This window comes from Podarcis pityusensis, assembly GCF_964106645.2.
Source record: "Podarcis pityusensis genome assembly, chromosome: 17".
NCBI classification, from domain to species: Eukaryota; Metazoa; Chordata; class Lepidosauria; order Squamata; family Lacertidae; genus Podarcis; species Podarcis pityusensis.
This window is the reverse complement of record NC_138042.1, coordinates 12,605,907-12,626,015: the sequence shown is the minus strand read 5'-3', so window position 1 is coordinate 12,626,015 and position 20,109 is coordinate 12,605,907. Positions and strand designations below refer to the sequence as shown.

At 40.1% G+C, this 20,109-nt stretch overlaps 1 protein-coding gene across 5 annotated transcripts in view; it reads right to left on the bottom strand.

Annotated features, from left to right (window-relative positions):
* The window catches only part of RFX3 (regulatory factor X3), a 111,030-nt gene extending 91,409 nt beyond the window's left edge, over nt 1–19,621 (bottom strand). For 2 of the 5 annotated variants that reach the window (XM_080987801.1, XM_080987806.1), the window contains exon 1: nt 19,317–19,619. The gene's annotated coding sequence lies outside the window, so the exon portion shown is untranslated. Of the gene's footprint in view, nt 1–19,316 lie in introns of all 5 variants that reach the window. The other 3 variants (XM_080987804.1, XM_080987805.1, XM_080987803.1) reach the window with 3 other exon arrangements.
* Nucleotides 19,622–20,109: the final 488 nt, after the last annotated feature.

Genomic DNA, 20,109 nt, shown 5'->3' with positions numbered 1-20,109 from the left:
AAGTATGCAAATCTGAGACTTGCTACAACTTCCTATCCCTATAAACATAAGCATAAGGGTGCAAGGACACAGCATTTAAATAGCTCCTTTTGCACATCAAAATAACTGTTATGCACCAATCATGCAACAGTTGTCCTTACTCTTTTTCATGTCAACTGACAAGTTAAATTTCAGCTAGTCATAGGCAATAAAAACTACATACTAGCTACTAAAAGAAACAAGGAAATCGCTAAAACAATTTTTAATGCAGAAAAATTGATAAAACATTAATTTTAATTTTAATTTTTTAAAAAATAATGTTTTATAAAATGTCAGCTTATGCTTATGAGGAATGACTTAGATACTTGTTGCTGGAGCTATGTCCAAATATGAAATCTCATTTGTCTAAATAGTCCTGAGGCTGTCTATAGGACTGCTTGTTTCTGCTATATGATCTCCACTTCAGAATGGAACAAGATACAAGCTGCACTGACTTAACAAACAGATCACAGCACACACAATGAGCAATGGTTTCTCTTTAATGCACCAGCACACAAAGCTACTTCCTTGTATAACAGCATGCTATATGCTCCTACAAAATTCAGCCTTCATTCCCAATTTTGGACAAACTTGAATTAGATGTTAATCATTAAGGAGTGGGGAATCTGTGGGCCATTCTATTTTATCTTCAAAAAAACAATCCTGTGAGGTAGATTAGACTGAGAGTTGCAACATGCCCAAGGCTGCTACCCAGAAGGTTGGTTTAGCAGGACCAGGCTAAACTGGGTTTCCCCCAACTAAGTCCAATACTATCCATTAAACATAGTAGCTCTTATGTTAGAGCAATGCACTATTTGTATTTAAAACAGGGGGCAGATACTAATAAATATCTATCAACTGTGTACCTGAATATATGTAGTTCAAAACACCACAACTAGGAAAAGATAGTGGGCTAGAAAATTGCAGAAGGCAACAATTGTGGTCAGGAATAATAAAAAGTTAGAATAGTAAGTTAGACCGTTTTACTAATTTCTTTAGAATTTATACTAAGAGCCAGCAAAGTGGGCATGAGTGAAATATATAAAATCTAATGTTTGTTAGGTATTTTCATATAGCACCAACAATGTGCTTACAAGGATAGAGGAGAACATATCCCTTTCCAGTGTTTACAATCTAAGAAACGCAGGAGGAAGAGTACAGAAGTGGAAGCAAGAAGAAATATTGAAGAATAAGCAAATTATTTCTGTTAAACATTCACATCAATGATCCTATACACATACTTACTTGAAAGTAGGTCCCATTGAATTCTGTGGGCTTATTTTTCAGTAGAAATGAACTGTTAGGCTTAGTTACAGCAGGGCATAAAAACAAAACAGCAAATTCTGGGATAAAGAAGGAGTTCATGGGTGTCATCTGGCATGCATCACCTCCTGTTTTACACTAGCCACTTTCTCCTAGACAGTTTCATTACATGTTTAAGAAAGACCTCCATGCCCTCCATCATTGCCCCAACTAACAATATCTCTAGGAGAAGACTTCGTTGAATTGTAGGAGCATGCAGAGTACTGTGTATTTCTGATACACAGGTCTATCAACCTTTCCTCTGAATTCATTAATTTACCTTGTTATTTTTCAACTAAGTTTGTGCTACGAAGAGCAACCCTGGCGTGCTAATGCTACACCGTGTAGCAGCTGAGGGCCTGATTTAAACACAAAGCCAGCCACGTGGAACGCTGCACAGGTAAGCAATTTTTGCCTGCCTAGCATCACATTTAAATTGGGCCCAATTCCAGGGTAGTGAAGCCACATTGCTTATACTAGCTTTACGTTCAAAAACCTGACTTTCTCATTATATTGCACTTGAAGCTGAAAAAAGCTAAACGCTATACTTAGACGGGGGGGCGGGGAGTAAAATACATTTTAAAAACTTGGACTGCCAGCCTAATCATGGCCCCACCTAGATCCATTTTTATACATTTCATAGGCAGAAGAAAATGTTCAAGCCCTACTGCAAATTGTCCTGTACAAAATATTGGTATCTATGACGGGCACTAACACATGTGAAGACCAAAACATTCACAGTGTAATCCTATGCATGTTCACTCAGAAGTAAATCACATTGCATTTAATGGCCCTTTCTCCCTAGTATGAGCTACGAGACTAGATATTAAATTGGCTACATGTAAGACAATTATGTTTCTTAACAAACTGGAGGCGGCTACTAAATCTTTAAAACCATTTGAATCTATGGTAAGAGTGGGCATGGTTTCTACTATATACTTCCTCTTATTAAACCTTCAATTTTCTCCCCTCAGTTTGGGAGGCAGATGTGGATAGTGAACTATGTTGTTCTCAAGCAACCAGCTCTGAAACAGTCTTAAGTTGTATAAAGATGTCCCATATGAAGCAAAAGGTATACTCATCTGCAAACCAGATATTATAGATACTTGTATGCTTATAAGGCTCAATTCCATTTTTATAAACCTCACATGATGTCTCCATGCACTTTTCAATACAGGTTGAATAAATATCATATACACCAAATTAACACCTCACCCAAAATGAAATAAATATTGTACAAGGACTGGTAAACCTAACCAAAGTTGTAATCTATATTACACCGATTGAAGATGGCAATGGGTTGTAAGTACTAGGAAATTTATTTTAAGTCTGTAATCCATAGCAATGACTGGCACCCAACTAGGGTCTGCTGATCACCATTTTGTCCCAACTTTAAAATTCACAGGTATTTTGACTTTTTATCTGTTATCACAGTGGTTAACAGAAGGAAACCTATTCTATGTATGCTGCAGTACTATTCAGAGGTCCCATAAAACTTAAGATCCTATCATACAATATGCATTTAACATCTAGAAGGATACTGTCTCTGAAGAGCCTGTTATCTAATTCAACACATCACATTAAATGTAGTGAACATCAGGTGAGATGACAGACTAAAGAAAAGCCTACTAACAGCCTGCTTATATTCTTTAACTCTAGAAGCACTTGAGATTTCACCTCTATTTAAGTTCATGAATACTTAATGAATCTTACAGGTTGTGTCAACCTAAAGAATCAATGAACAAACAGGGGATGGGCAGCTGACCAGGCCAAAAAAGCTGTGACCAACAGACCAATAAAATATTGTCAAATGCGAATTGCATTTAAAGATTTAAAGTATTAACTTATTTTATTTTAATCAAAGGGTTTTGCACTTATGTTAATTACAAAAACAGAATTAAGCTACTGCTATTGTGAAACAGTGACTTCAAATTTAAAAAATTGTAATGAACTAACTTAACACTGGATGTTAAGATTTCTATTAATGTATTTCATACAGATGTCAGTTTTGTATGGATACCTGGCGTCTGGAGGACTTAAATATTTAACTTAAGATGCATGTATTGATAGTTACTGTAACCGTAAACTGATAGTGTTTCTTGGTGTTTTGAACTGATAGTGTTTCTTGGTTACTATTAGTATTATTCAATGCATATATATTCTTCGCCTTCCTTTCTTTGTTAAAATTGCATATATATTTTTTAAAAGGTTTCCTATAAATGTGAATGATTGGCTGAACAGTTCTTCCATTTGGCTTTTATCTTGACAGACTAGGTCAGTTTACGGATACATTTTTTTAAAGCAAATTAAAATAGAAAAAAGAAGGAAAGTAACAGCAACTATTACAAAACAAAAGCCATTTTAAAAGGCACATGCTAAATAGGCAGCATAACAATTCTTAAAGCATTATTAGCATCATGATTTCTTTGAAAATATGACAGGCAAATAATATGTGATCAATAGCTAATATATGAGCAGTCCACTGCCTGGCATGGCAACCTAGTACAGATTTGAGAATTGTGAAACTTAAGTACAAGGTCTGGGTTTTGAAATTAACACAGAAGTAAATCATGCTTCAAGGAGATGAATGACAATGTTTTTTACACACATTTCAAAAAAGCAACCCATGTCTTATATTTCCACAATTCATGCTTCTCTCTTTTTTTTTACACATCATATTAGCTTAGTTTGTCAGCAATTTATAACTGTCAAGTACCTTTTGAACATCATAGCCAAGACAGATTAGCATTCATGCCTGTGCAAAGCTCTACACCTGCAGAAGGTTCTTATTTTTTTTATTTTTCCATGCAATGCAATTGCTGGGTTGGGGCAATGATAAATACTAGAAACAAGCATCTCTCTCTCTCTCTCTCTCTCTCTCTCTCTCTCTCTAAGAAAATGGGAAACGCCCATGCATAAATTCTAGATTACAGTTTATACTCCAATTGGATATAATGAATCCAGTTGTGCTGCCAGGAGAACAAAGTTCTGCTACCATTTTTCTAGCTCCTCGGCACAATTCTGAAGAGTTACATTTGGAGGTTGAGCCTCATGCAGAAATGGCCAGACAAAGCAAAGTAGGTTGTAACTGCACCCAGCTTCTGTGCGGAAACACTTCCACTGATCTAGACAAGGGGGTGATGCCAGGAGATATTCAGCTAAAGTCACCTCCTGAGACTGTATGGGATCAACCCTATTCCAGGCATCTGGCCTCATCACTCAGTTACCAAATTGGTTAGGAGAACCTCAATTAGAAAAGAACACTTTACACTAAGGATCAGGCCAACGAGAAGCCAAATTCAAGGAGAAGCCAAAAGATACCTTTTGTTAACTGGTGGAAGACTGTTGTCTTTCCTGTGTTTGGAAGCACCATTCCAGGACCATCCTTTGATACCTCAAGCATCTCTTTGCCCCGATTTATAACTCCTTGTATGGCCAGGATTCCCCAGAGTTCTCACCCATCCTCCACAAGTTCCAAAACTTCTTTCTTGACAGATCACAAATGGGGAAGTTGAGTATTGAACTGATTTTATAATGAATTGATTTTAGAATGCTGTATTATTTTATTGTTGTTAGCCGCTCTGAGCCCGGCTTCGGCTGGGGAGGGCGGGATATAAATAAACTATTATTATTATTATTATTATTATTATTATTATTATTATTATTTCTTCCCTACTTTTAACTTTTATTCTTTCCAAGTGTTCTGTTGACAGCAGCTCCCCTCCCTCCCTTCAAAGCCAAAAGACACACTTGATAGACATATCAGTCAACACACACCGCTCCTCTCCCCACCCCACCATGGTTAAACATTTAATTGCTACATTGTTATATTTTCTCAACAAAACCTCAATTAAAAAAACAACTAAATTGTCTCTATTGCTACTCTAGTACCTTCCAAGAGAATTCCTCTACTCATAGTAACTTATATTAATGTTACCTATTCTCGGATCTTTGTTCGTTATGACAAAGGATGCTAATTATCAGACTGCTAGTTATTAGACTAGCCCTGCCAGACCCCCCATCAGCCTGTCCTCCAGGACAAGAGTCCTGGTCAGATTGGGAAGTTGCTCCCCTGCACATCATTTAAACCAAATTTCCCTAAGCATTCATATTCCAGAAGGACTTGTTTCCAAAATATGTTTTACAGTTATGTGTCCTGAGCAAGTACAGTAGCAAATGTTTATTTTAAAGAACTCCATCATAAATTATGTCCCTCCCACAAACTTCATACAAATTAGGCAAACTAATGGATTAGTTTTCCCTTGAACATGAAAACCAAAAGCCAAAATATTTCCATGACTTATGGGTCAACTGCTAATTTTGTGAATTTAGCAAGTCTAAAGCCTCTGAAGTACTGAGATATAACAATTTCTTAATGTAGAAAATACTGGTTTTCAATCTGGATGACCCCTTATAGAAAAATAAATAAATGAAATAAAACAAGAAACCTGGGCAAATTAGAAAGCTCCAACTTTAAAAAAATGTTTTCTTCTTCCATTTATGCAAGTTACAATGAATCAGCTACATTATGTCCACCTGCTGATTAAGCAAATTTAAGAGGGTATAAAACTGTACCTCTTTCTACCAATCTGCTCCATAAACGTTATTAAAAAAACCAAAAATCTTTTTAAAGGCATAGGAAAGAGAAGTGTTGTGTAAGCATGACTATAAAATATTAGTATACCTTGAAGGTGTTTGGAACATTTACTGCCAATTTGATAGTTCTACTCATGGAAATCTTACATTAACTTAACCAATGCAAGACCATAAACGTTAGACTCCCAAATTGTCTGTAGCTCTAGAGACGCACGTTGATTCATTTAACAGAAAAACTCTGCTGCAAAGCCTTCTTGCACTGGGGAAGATATACAGATGGCGCTGGAGGCGGAATGGGGAGCAGTGGCAGTGGGGTGTCAACAGAATCCTATGCTTTTACTTCAAAGATCATACTTGCGCAATCCTAAGGTAGTTTTAGTAATTTAATTTTCGCATGTTTTCAAGTAGGGTTATACATTTTTCTTCATTTTTCTGTTTTATCTTTTGTAAACTGTTTTGAGGTGTATTAATTTTGTGAAAATAAAGTAAACATCATCTTAATGTTACATCAACCAATGATGTGATGTAGATTGGTGTTAGAATATAAGCTAGGTGCAAAATGGCTCCTTAAACTGGGTTACAGTTGCCAAAACAGAATGCCTAGTTGCCATTTTGGGGCCAGATGGCTTGAAAGTTGTATTTTTCAATATGACTTTTTCCTTCCTAAAATTCCTTCTGACTGTGCAGATAAAATATAACTGAGGATGGATGGTGGCACCATTGCAGAGATATAGGGAAATTGTCCGTTAGTGCTCTTCTGTGAACTTCTAGCGCAATTGTGCATCTAAGCACACAAAATATCCTTTATGACTATATTCTGTTGGTACAAGAGCTGGCATCACAGCACTGTCAGATCAGCCTACTACTTGGCTGTGATTTGAAGCATGCTTTAAACAACCAAAATTCAGAGGACAAGAGCTGATATTCAGATCACACCTGTTTTCTTCAGTAAGTTTTGAGGAAAGAAATAAAGCAGTAAGTTATTCTCTTTAGACCCTCAGTTAACGCAGCCCGAAGCACAACACTGAGAGTAAGTAGAGGAAAGTCTTTCGATGTTTAATGTTTTATTATGTTTTTATATATGTTGGAAGCTGCCCAGAATGGCTGGAGCAACCCAGTCAGATGGGCAGGGTACAAATAATAAAATTAGTAGTAGTGGCAGTAGTAGAGGGGGTGAGGGATCAACATGATAAATGTTACGTTTTAAAGAGACTAGGACGTGGGTGGTGCTGTGGTCTAAACCACAGAGTATAGGGCTTGCTGATCAGAAGGTCGGCAGTTCGAATCCCCGCAACAGTGTGAGCTCCCGTTGCTCGGTCCCAGCTCCTGCCAACCTAGCAGTTCGAAAGCACGACAAAGTGCAAGTAGATAAATAGGTACCGCTCCAGCGGGAAGGTAAATGGCATTTCCGTGCGCTGCTCTGGTTTCGCCAGAAGCGGCTTAGTCATGCTGGCCACATGACCTGGAAAAACTGTTTGCGGACAAATGTTGGCTTCCTCGGCCACTAAAGCGAGATGAGTGCCGCAACCCCAAAGTTGTCCACGACTGGACTTAATGGTCAGGGGTTGCTTTACCACCGCTTCAAAAGACACTGTGTGGAAATTCGACCTGTAAATTTAGTTTATAGTTTGACTTTAACCAATACTCGGAGCAATATATGTTCAGAGTGGCTGTCATTAATTTTATATCAAAATGAATGTTAATAAAAGTAGTACTGTTCCTTGCTTTATAAAGCAAATTACAAGGATCACCTCTACCTGCATAGACTGAAACACTGCTAAATTACATTTCTAATGCACACATGCACACTCCTTTTTATTAAAAACAACCACCTCCTAAGAGGATTAGGGCTTTTTTTAAAGTATAAGAATGTGCTCTGAAAAGTGTGAGACTAATAAAACATTCAGCCAAGTAAAATGCTTCCCAAAGAAAAGTAAAACATAAGATTACATTTTGCTAATTAAAAATGCAGATGATGCCATTGCCGCATGCTTTTGGCAGTCCTTTTGTTAGCCACTGGAAGTCCCAACACAATACATGAGAAATAAAAGTGACACCTGTTTCAAGCAACCATCTGTCCCTCACCAGCTGAAGAAACCAGAGTCTTTCCACCTAATCTTAGATCTTCAAAATACCGAGCTACACTGCACCTGGGAACCCTTGCACAAATGCTGCTCACATCCACCAGTGCTTAAATCCCATAAATAATGCCATCTACTGATTAATGTACATGTTGGGAAAACATTACTTTTGAACGTAAACATGCAGTTTTCTCCCTTTATTCTTAGATAAGATGAATAGCATCATTCATAATTAAAAAATGCACTTTGGGGTACTTAAAGTAAGCCTTTACTCCTCTGATAAAGAACCCAGCTTAAAAAAACTACCAACAACAGCATGCTATCTTCTTAATAGTCAGTTTGAAAGTTTGTTTTAGTTCCATAAATATTTCTGATTAATTTATAACTTGTCAAATTAAATGCAAGACAATTTCCCTCAAAATTAGCATTGAAAATAAGTATCTTAAATACTTTAAAAGCTTGTTCTTTTTGTTTGTTTCATATCAGTCTGCTGCTGTTAAAACTCATTTCTGATCGTAACTCCACAGTTAAAATATGGCAATGGCAAATTGAAAGTGGAAAAAGAACTATTTTAATATTGATCTCCAAAGCTACCAATTATCCATATCAGAGAAGAGCCCTTATTTTAACATTTCCTCCATTTTGAAAAGTCTGCTTTCTATCACATGTACTGTAGGTCTTAGATAATATTTCTTTCCCTATCCTCAAACATGTAGGGAACTTTTCTGCCACATTCCCTTGGAGATATTCTGGGGGCAACACACCAGTGGTTGGTCAGAGCCAGAGTTGTGGGATTTATTTGAAGGAATCATTCCATTAGTTCACAATTAAAACTATTTTTTGAAACAAACAGTATTAAAAAGATGTTCTGCTAGTTGTTCACCAGAATTAAATGATGGCTTCATTTCTTCCCCCTTTAATAGAAGGCTGTGGAATTCAGAACACAACAGGGATGCAAGGATGAGAAAGGAACCAGAGTCTGATAGCTCTGGGGACCATTTAAAATGAAGCTGAGGACCACATGTAGCCCCCAAGGTCAGAGGTCTCCCACGCCTACTGTAGGCAATCAGGTCTTGGGCTTTCGGGTTCATTCCTCCACCTTGCCCTCTCCGCACACACAGGACACAAACACTTGAAACGGGAGATACCACAATTATTTGAACACAAGATGTGATAAAATCATGGAACTGTAGAGCTGAAAGGGACCACAAGGGTCATCTACTTCACCCTCCCCCCTGCAATGCAGTAATCTTTTGCACAACGTGGGGCTTGAACCCACGACACTGAGATTAAGAGTCTCTTACTCTACCAGCTGAGCTATCCCAGCTTAGACAAGGGAGGGGGAAAATGATCCCAGTTTGGTATCCTACCTTTCTGAAAGCCTTTAAACTAGTTTCCCAGTTCAGACCTCACAGGAAACTGTGGTTTAAACAAACCAGGAAAGGTTCGGTGAAGTTGGATACACAAGGGAAGAGATCATTATAGCTCAGCCAAGCCAATGAGGGTCATGTTTTAAATTTTCAGAGATTATAACCATATGTGAATGTGTTTGTATTATATTAGCAAATTATTTTGGACCAGGATTTTTATTTTTTTATTTCATCCACCTTTCCTTCAAGAAGCAATGGGGACATATTTGATTTTCTTCCCCTCCCCATTTAATCCTCATAACCATGTGAAGTAGATTAGGCTAAGAGACAATGAATGACCTAATGTCACCCAGTGAGCTTCATAGCTGAGTGAGGATCTGAACCCTAATTTCCCATGTTATTTCTATACCACACTAGCTTTCCCTCCCGTGCAATCTAGAATATTTCATTGTATTTTGGCAGGGAGGGAGGCTAACATTCACTCTGTTCCACCACAAAGCAGTGATCTAAATAGTTCTAGCCTCCCGTGTTTTAACTCAGAGACATGTATATATAATTTCCCTCTTCAGAATTACTTCTCCCAGTTCACACAATTCAATTTTCACTTCCTAATGATGAACCAGAAGAACTCACTTGTGACTGTAATCAAATACTGCAACTCTACAGCAATTGAGAACTTTTAAAGATCAAGTCTATGGTAGTAGACTACAGGAATTGTAAGATTTCCAGGAAAAGCAGCACAAACAGCCTATATAACTTCCAAGACATTCAAATTCAGTCACAGATAGTTCTAGAATAGTAGACTTTATACTTTCATGATTCCACAAAAGTTAAGAGTGGAACAGGTGAATCTTACCAGCCTTATTTTGAGTTTCTAAAGTAACATTGTGAAATGTTGACCCTCTGGTGGCAAATTGAAAAGGGAATGAAAACCACAGCAAATATCAAAATTGAGAGGTGTTATATAACAGCCTGAGAATTCATTAAAACTTTTACTAAATTTCAGCTGCTGACACTGATAGTTTGGCAAAGGTGACCTGCTCTTAGCATGTTTTTACGCATGATCCTTCCAAAGCTTAGAACTTACCAAGTAGAATAATGATTCAAGTTACCTTAAAGTTTAGGAACATTAGAGATGGGATGTGGGCCACTTGGTGGACTTCAAAGTCAAGTGGGGGACCCTTCCAGAAGGGGTCAAGTCCTTAGGTTATGATTTTGCAGATGTCATACCAAACATGCACAGGACTGGACTATGTAACAAGTTGGCTCAGTTTAAAATAAATAAATTCTTAGAATTTATAAGCATAACAAGTTTGATGTTTTGATAAGAGTATATTAGTTAATCACTTTGCTGGTTTAACTTGTAGGTAAATATGTACAAAGTTGCATCTGGGAGACTAAAATAAGGTTTGCAAGGGACTGGCTGTCAAAATTAAAATTTGGAATTTATACAGCAAAACAATTTGTTGTTAAACATTGATAGAACTGTGTTCTGTATCTAGGAAAGAAGTTACGATAATCAGAATTTAGAATTTAAAAGGATATTAAGCACAGATATAGCACTGGCTCCTTTTACGTGCACCAACTGAAGAGAAAAACAATTTAGGATGGAAGTCCAAGGCAGAACATGTATGCAGGGAAGCTAAACTGTAAGCAAGCACAATAGGTGTGTTTACTCTTTACATGTTGCAGAAGTTAAGATTAGGCACGTAAAATAATAATTTCTTTCTTTCTCTTTTTCCTTCTTTTGGTGCATGATTAAATTTTTAACTTTCTTACCTCTTCTGATTTTGAGTCCATAACTCTATTGTTTGTTTAAGAGTCCATAACTCTATTGTTTAAGAGTCGTCAGCAGGCTCATCTCAGCTATCTGCCAATCTCCCATTCCCACCACCCTTCTGAGTAATACCCCTCCCCACCTTCTCACTATATAGAAGGATCTGGCAACTTCTGTTTCAGTGTATCTGAAGTAGTGTGCTTGCACACGAAAGCTCATACCAAGAACTAACTTAGTTGGTCTTAAAGGTGCTACTGGAAGAATTTTTTTTTTATTTTGACTATGGCAGACCAACACGGCTACCTATCTGTAACTGGATCTATTGTTTGTTGGTTTTTTTAAAAAAGAAGAAGAAGCAGGGAGCAGGAAGGGGTAGGTCTAACAATGAACTACCAAAAGTGATTATTCAGACAATGGCAGTTCAGTTCTGTGTTTAGCCATGGCACACTCACTCTCTCCGACATGTCTACTCAGAAGGCAAGTATGTATATAAACTGCAGCCCAAATTAACATGCAATGTATACCCTGTTGGAAGCTACTCAGAGTGGCTAAAGGAACCCAGTTAGATGGGTGGGGTACAAAAAATAAAGTATTATAATAATAATTATTATCATCATCACCATCATCATCATTTACTAGATGAAGACCAAGTTGGTATCTTTATTTAGCTATCAAGATCTCTTGGACTTGTTTGAGTCCATTCATTGTCAGTCCAACCTCCTACAGGCACTTAGCACAATCCCCACACATAGAGCCGAGTACTTCACAATCAATCTGTTGCACACATACAATCCCACTCACTCCCCCTCTTTCGACATCCTCCTAGTTTCATTAGCTTTACACCTCCTCAGTATGGTGGCAGTCAGTGTTCTTTTGAGAACAGATTTTACTCAAGAAGAGTCAATCTGGCCCTAAGCATATGTAGCAATATACCTTGCATTTACTTAATTGGTTGATTTAAAACTGAAATTCGAGTCTTAACTAAAATATCATATTGTTATGAACACAGGTTGTACTCCAGCAGCATCCTTGCACAAGCAGAATAGACCTCTGCCAGCACAACAGTACTTCCCCTTCCACCCTCCCATATCTGCTCCAGATTTGTACAATGTTGGATTATAATGACCATGACTGTTTCATCAAACAAGGAAAGTTAAAATCCCTTCAATTTTCTAGATTTATTTATTTATTTATACATACATACATACTATTTAATCCAGTAGAAATGGTAGAAGGCACGTTACAGGAGCAAAAAATGATAACAAACAGGGCAGCACTTCAGATGATAAACATTAAACTGTTGCATCATGAACAGTTTCAAAAGATTTTTTGAACCTTATAAAGTCCACCACATAGACTATTTATGCCAAATTTAATGTGACTGAGACGAATCATCTTTATTTAAAGTGGTTACCTTAAGGTTTCATAATGGTAGGGTGCTGTTTGATGCCTCTCCCTGACCTATAACGAGTGCTCTCAGGCTTGTATATTATACAATATTATTCTATTTTATTCTACCTTTTTGAGTAGCACCTTGTATTTAACGAAACGCTAACATTTCCGGTAATTTAATCACACTGTTAATCCTTTTTGAAAATGTATAACTTGGCATTTACATGACGACTTTTTTCCGAGGCTCAAGGTGACTTTTAGCCATCTTTAGCCGAGAGCCACATACCTTGTCAATCATTTCACTAGCTTCGCAAGTCATAGCCCACAAATACACTTACATTTACTATACGCAAACATACTCATGCAAAATATCTGATGCACACCGAGAGCTGTAGGAGGTGGTTAAGAGGAAGATTTTGTAAACTGCCTTGGGAATGCTGGTTGACCACTGATGGAGAAAATTTATCTCTTATTACTAATTACTGTATAACTGATTTGTTACCCAATACAAAATGTCTCTAGGCAACTAACATATACAATTTAAAAACCCTATCACATTTAACAAAAAGAGAATTATCTAAAACACACAGAAACCAACAACAAGCATGATGATCATATTCCCTCCAAAGCCTGTGAAAAATATAAATTTTGGGGGAAAACCTCTAATTTACAAAAAAAACCCAACATGCAGAAAATTCCTACTCATCTTAGGTGACAAAGCAAGTAACTTTTTCTACCATAGGTCTGATGCATGTTCAACCCAATGTAAGCTCAGCAAACTTTAAAATGTATGCATGCACAACTTGCATTGGCTTTTCACATTAATACATGTCAGTTATTCACTAGACTGTATTGACTTCACAAAATAGCAGTGTTCTAGAATTAAGTGGCCATGTGAATCCAAAGACATAGCAGATAGGATAATAATGTAAACTTTCTCTCATAATCATTGTCAAGTAAGAGATAATTTAAAAACAGCAAATTCTAGGAGAATATTCTTACTTTAGTGCTTGAATATGCAGTTCTGCAAGCCAGTTATACATTAGTTGGGTGGTGCTGGAACAATTAAGTATTAGTCTATCCTATGCTCCAATTTACAACAAATCTTTAGGATCAGGCTTTTAAGACTCCTACCTTGCTTTTTATTTATACCACATGGAAAAATCCATTTAAAATATTGTGAACATGAAGAGAGCACCAGTGCCTAAAATCCAAAGTTTTAATGAGGTTATAACACCAGATGAATTTAAATCCATCCTTAATCACACTTTTTCAGCTATGTACTCTAGGCTGCACGTATTTTTAAAAATACCAACTGTTCTTGTCAGGACCGGCTAGCATAACATCTGCTATTCTGCTGGATAAGTCATTAGGAATATACAAAAGTATAATGAATATACGGGAACAATTTTTTAAAAGTAAGTAGAAAACAATGTGTTAAATAGTACTTGCAAAAGAAATGGGGGGTGGGCAATAACAGAATCAGCATAATCAAGCATTATATGTTCATATAGTTTCTCAACAAGAAGGCCTAAAATGCCTACTAACATTCTTTTTCCTGCCCAAACGAGCAGCTCCCAGAAATCAAACTCACTTATGAGAGATCAGTACCCAATCTGTGGTACAATGTACCTGTATGCATCATGGCAGTGGTACAGAGCTTCACACAGAGAGGGATTTTCCATTCTCGTCCATAAAGACAAAATACTACACCCCTGATGTATGCAACAGCACACAGAGCATTTCTCACCCCTAGAACAGAGTTTAAAATACTGCCACTCCCCAATTATGCTAAAGGGTTTCTTTACAGACACCATGATCATATCAGAAATGTACCTGCAACTTGCTGCATGATCTCACAAATAGCACATTCACAATATAAACATTAACAAAGAAATAACAAGACTACAGCAAGATAAATTTAAGTTAGGTGTCTGGAGAAAAACATCAAAAACTATTCAACGATGGAGTAAGATACTTGGACAGCTTAAACAATCCTCTTGGAGATTTCTAAGTTGGACATTTTTATTTTTGAAATGCTCAAAGTATAGTTTATCCTATTTCTTTTCAGAATGATAATCTAATGAATATTATTATTTAATCAAAATTATTTATTTAAATCATAAAAGTGATTTTAAGCGGCTTACACAAGGGCTGTCACATTCCTGCAATGGATGTATGACTTGTCTCTTAAATTATTCAGAAGTGACTGTCCCATAAAAACCAGACCCCACTTATAATGTCCTATTGCAGATGTCCCATGGTGCATTCCCATCCCACAGTTGTTTTATGGCTCTTTCTTCCACACCACAGGACAGGTCTACATGCCGCAGGAACTTATCTCCATTAAGGAAAAGGAGCAAGTGAAAACGGTATAGGAAGCCAGGAGAAATGTCTTCCACTTCACTGGCCCAATAGATACTACTAACTGGACTCCACCACTCAGCATTCCTAGCTACTGCCACAGACTGGGCCGGAAGGCAGCTGGAGTCCAATAATGGCAGAGCTACAAGTCCACCACCCCTACAGCAGCAGCTTCCTTCTTGTAGATGGTGACAACCAAGACCCAAATCATAATTACAATGTGTATTGGAGTAGCTATTTTGTATCCTGTGGAAGGGGACTGTATCACTTCCAGCAGGCTCCAGCACAGGTGAAGAGCTAAGAAGAGGCTAACAAGATATGGGAAGATCAATGACCTTGGCCTACACAAAGGAGAAGCAACTTTTTGCTGCTGCTGCTGCTGCTGCTGCACACATGCACGCACGTACACACACACAGACCCCTTCCGCCCAAGTGAAGTCCTAACCAGTAGTTGCAGAACTGAGGTTTGAGGGAAACGTTGAGTATTCCTTACATGGGAAGAGCAATCACTCTCTGAGTAAGCAAGATTCAACTGTTTCCCCCAAGGTTTGAAGTTACAGCTGGTGACCCATATGGATGCAGTGGTTCCTCTTTAGTGTGAGGCACTTCCGTAAACTACCCACTTTCTGTCAGCCTTCTCCATTCAAGCTGAACCAAGGGGAAAGTGATGCTGCTCCCCTCCACAAAATTCCACAGCAAGCCAAGGATTACTTGAATACAGTGTTAACTGTATGCGCAAATCAGGTGCTACGTGATGCTAAAGAAAGGGCAAGAACTGTTTGCATGTCTGATGTACACACATGATAAAGGGTACAAAAGAGAGTGAATGTACTTGTGTGCACGTATGTATAATATATATGTAAGAGGGGGTAGGGGATATGCCTACACGTGAGACAATACAAATGCACCCTTATGTGCAATTCCTAGTAACTGAACATTGGCTAGGCAGCCCCAGAAGAGTTTCTCCAGTTTAATAATAATATTAATAATTTATTATTTATACCCCGCTCATCTGGCTGTGTTTCCCCAGCCACTCTGGGAGGCTTCCAACAAAATATTAAAATACAGTGGTCTGTTAAACATTAAAAGCTTCCCTAAACAGGGCTGCTTTCAGATGTCTTCTAAAAGTCTGGTACAGTAGTTGTTCTTCTCTTTGACATCTGATGGGAGGGTGTTCTACAGGGCGGGTGCCACTACCGAGAAGGCCCTCTGCCTGGTTCCCTGTAACTTGGCTTCCCGCAGTGAGGGAACCACCAGAAGGCCTTCAGCGCTGGACCTCAGTGTCCAGGCTGAACAACGGGGGTACTGACACTCCTTCATTTTCAGTTCTACTTAATAATATGTAGACATCCATATCACAACCATGTAGTATACAAACACGGCAGTAAATAAAAACATGGATCTTTGCTATGATAGTGGGTAAACATTACACTTCTCTTGGAAAGGGGGGTATTTATACCCTCAAATAGGTGCAAGCATCAGATAAGGAAGGAAAAGTAGGCCATTGGTGGGAGTACTAAATTTGGTTGGAAGCTGCAGCTCTCTTTAGTTAGGAAATTGGGAAATTGGAATAAGAACAAAAACATGGATTTAATGTATGTTCAGATGCTTGTCTTTTGAACTATCATCTCATGAAATGTCCTTAGCTCTTGGGATAGAACAAAAACTGTACACAGTATCTCAAGAAGCACAGGAAGAACAAAAACTAATTTGTTTTATAAATACACAAGATAAATAAATTAAAATTGATACACACTCAGGGGTATGCCGGTCATGGGGGGGGGGGGGTGTCAAGGAAGAAGGTTCCCTTTTTAAAAAAATCATAGGAGGAAAGTGCATTTCTGATTCACAATGCCATAGATTTGAGTCTTGAGCAGGCAAACAAATCTACTCTGCCTCCTAGGGATCAACTCAGTAAGTATCAGAGCACCAATTCTGCTATCTTATACCTAGCAGTGATACCACAGGAATTATCTATGGCTAAGAGTAATTTAGCAACATTTGTGAACCTAAGTATCAGTAACAAGAATGGCTACTGAACCTGTCATTAGAAGACATAAATATTCCATTCCTCCCCCTCCCCCCAAAAAACAACCCTAATCTGATTAGTTGGGGAATTGTAGTGGGTTGGGAAAGGGTTCCCTCCTTGAACTATCAGATCATAAGGTATCTTACTAAACTTTCAAGACTAGACAAATATCCTACCCTATTGCTTCCTGCCTTTGGAAGACTAATCTCGCTGATCAAGGACTGACTGCACTGTTGTATTAAATGTGCTAGAGAGAAGACAATCATCAGATCCGTTTCCTAGCTATAAACATCTAAAATAAGACAACAGGTGGATGCAACCAATAGGAGGAATGAAGAAAATCACTGTCACCCTAAAAGACTATAAACAGGTAAACTATATTCTGAAGTGGCTGTATCTTCTTAACAAACAAAATAATTGTATTCAATATTCACATGTTAATGTGTAATAGGAGAATGATGTATTGCTTCTCCTGTTCAATCTTCATTGAATTATCATGTACCTTTAGTATAGAAGGTGTAAGATATGTTTATGGAATAAAACTATGTGGCACACAAATCTCAATTCAGAAAATAGTCCCAGCTTTACCAAAGCATCAATTATCTAACCTAATCTGCTCTGCACTTGACAATTCAAGGAATAATAGACACTGCCACATTCTTCAGGGGTTGCTCTGTCAAATAAATCAATATCTTTCTGTTGGCACTGCTACAAACAACAACCAGTTCCATGCAGGTTTCACAAATGTGAGGAATAACAATTATTAACAATTAAATTAGGCTTCTTTATAAAGAATCAACAAAATTTACAGGACTCCAGTTAGGAAACATTAGCACCTCTCCAAAAATCATAATAATTAAAAGCAGTGAAGTAACAAGACTTTTCATGTCATTAGTATCCATGCAGATCAATCCTATGCATGTTTACACAGAAGTAAGTCCTATTTAACTGAGTTAAATTGAGCATACACGCAGGTACAGACGCTTATAGTCTAAATAATACATTGACTCCAATGACTAGCATTACTCATTGAAAGGTGATTTGGGGCTATATTAAAAGGGAGTGGGGTCAGGTGCAAAGTAACTGAACATCAACAAGCATTCCCACTGAGGAAGCGGCATCACAAATGTTACCTTTTGTCCAGAAAGAAAAAGTGATTACCATATGCTCTAAGTACTAATCTGCAGATCTTAACTAACAACAAGAAAATGATTAAATGCACAGATATTTCAAGTTCAGAATATTCATAATTATTTATGGTTGATCAGTTTCACAATTTGGGGGGATTAAAAAGTCACAAGTGAAAACAGTAAGATACCACTAAAAACTACATCAATTAATAAATAAAATGTCTAGGTACATGTTCCCCCCCCCCCATTTAATTCATGCCCATGTTTAATAAGTCTCATAAATAAAATGAAATTTAATTTCTTTACGTGAGTGCCCTCTAATCCCAAAGCACCAGTTCATAAAACATAAAATGCAGATTCTCTACCAGCCACAGGCACACTCCAGGTGGGCAAGCTACAGTATAGCCAAGTTATGCACAGGCAGTCAATTTGGATTAAAACTCGAGAATGCAAAAACTGAATTTCTGCAAGATTTCTCCCACTAAACCTGTGTTTATGTAGCGAGGTGTTTAATGCAGGAGAGTGATTTGCAGCGCAAGGAGGGTTGTTTGCATGCCAATGACCAAGGCACAGGAGCAAACTGCTAACCCCCAAAGCCCAGAAGAGGTTAAAGAGGCAGCGAGGGGAGGAGGAGGAGGATCAGGAGAGAAAAGTTCACCCAGAGCCTCGCAACCCCGACGGGAACCCGAGGCCCGCACGCGAGTTCGAGAGAGAGGGGGATCTGGGCTGCTGAATCCGAAGCGAGAGCGCAGCGAGACCCGGAGGGAGATGCGGACCGCCCGCCGCTGCACCTGACTCCCCCCGCGACACCACCATCGCAGCTCCCCAGGATCTCAGCAGGGCAAACAGCAGGCAAGTACCAAAAGGGCTTTTTTTCCCTGCATTGCCGCCAATGATTATTATTATTATTATTGCAAACCCCACGCAGAGTTTAGTTTGTGACCTTACTCCACCCCCCCCCAAAAAAAAATACCCCACACCAAACCGGCAGGTCGAAGCAAACAAAAAGCTCTGCCCCCCCCGGCGCCCCCTCCCTTCCCCCCTCCAAACTCCTCGCGGGGGGAGGGGGCGCCGCCGCGAGGAGGACGCCAAGCAGGCCGGGCGGGGGGGTGGGGGGGCGCCGCCGCGGGGATTTCTCTTCCACGCGCGCGTCGCTCTCGCGGGGCAGCCGGCCTTCGCTTCTCCCCCCCCCCCCGGGCAGAGCCAGGCCGGGAAAGGGAGGGGGCGAGGGAGGGGGGGCGCGAGCGGCATATTCACCTGGGCTGAGGGGGGCTGCCGGGGCGCCGCCGCTGCTGTGGCCGCTGGCTGTGGTGGTGGTGGCGGTGGTGGTGGGCGAGGCTGAGGCGCCGCGGGGCGAGGAGGAGGAGGAGGAGGACGGGGGTGAGGAGGAGCCGCGGCGGGAGGAGGAGGAGGCGGCGGCGGCGGCGGCGGAGTCGGAGCGGAGCCGTTGTTGTTGGTGGGTAACAGTCGCCAGGACTACGGTGACTATGGCGCCTGGCTCTCAAGGCAACCGTTGCTATAACTCACAAAAGGGAGAGAGACACAGAGAGGGAGGAGACCAGCAGGCGCCGGCCCAGCCTCGCGCGCCGGAAGGGGCGGCGCCAAGGCCCTGACGGACAGCCCGCCGCCCACTCCCGGGCCAGAGACGCGCGCGGGGGAGGGGGTTCGGCCGGCGCATCACCGCGCGTGCGCGAGTCAGGCACCCGCGGGAGACCGTTGGCCCGCGCGGCGCTTGGCGCACTCGGCCCGCCCGGCCGCCTTCTCCTCGGCGCGCGCGGACGTCCCGCACTCTCCCCCCCACCCCCGCTCTCCGAGCGCGCGAGCAGGGAGGGGCACGCGACGCCTCGCTCCCGCCCGCGTGGGGGAAACCTGGCCGTCGTCACTTCCGGCCCAGGGGGGCTCGGGAGGAGGCAAGAGCGAGACCAGGGCGGCGGCGGGGCCCGGATGTGCGGCGCCGCTGCGGAGGCGGGAGGCGCCCGGCCGGCAGGAGGAGGAGAAGCGCCAAGTTCGCGCCTCGCCGCTCCGTCCGCGCGCGTTCCCTTGGGGACTG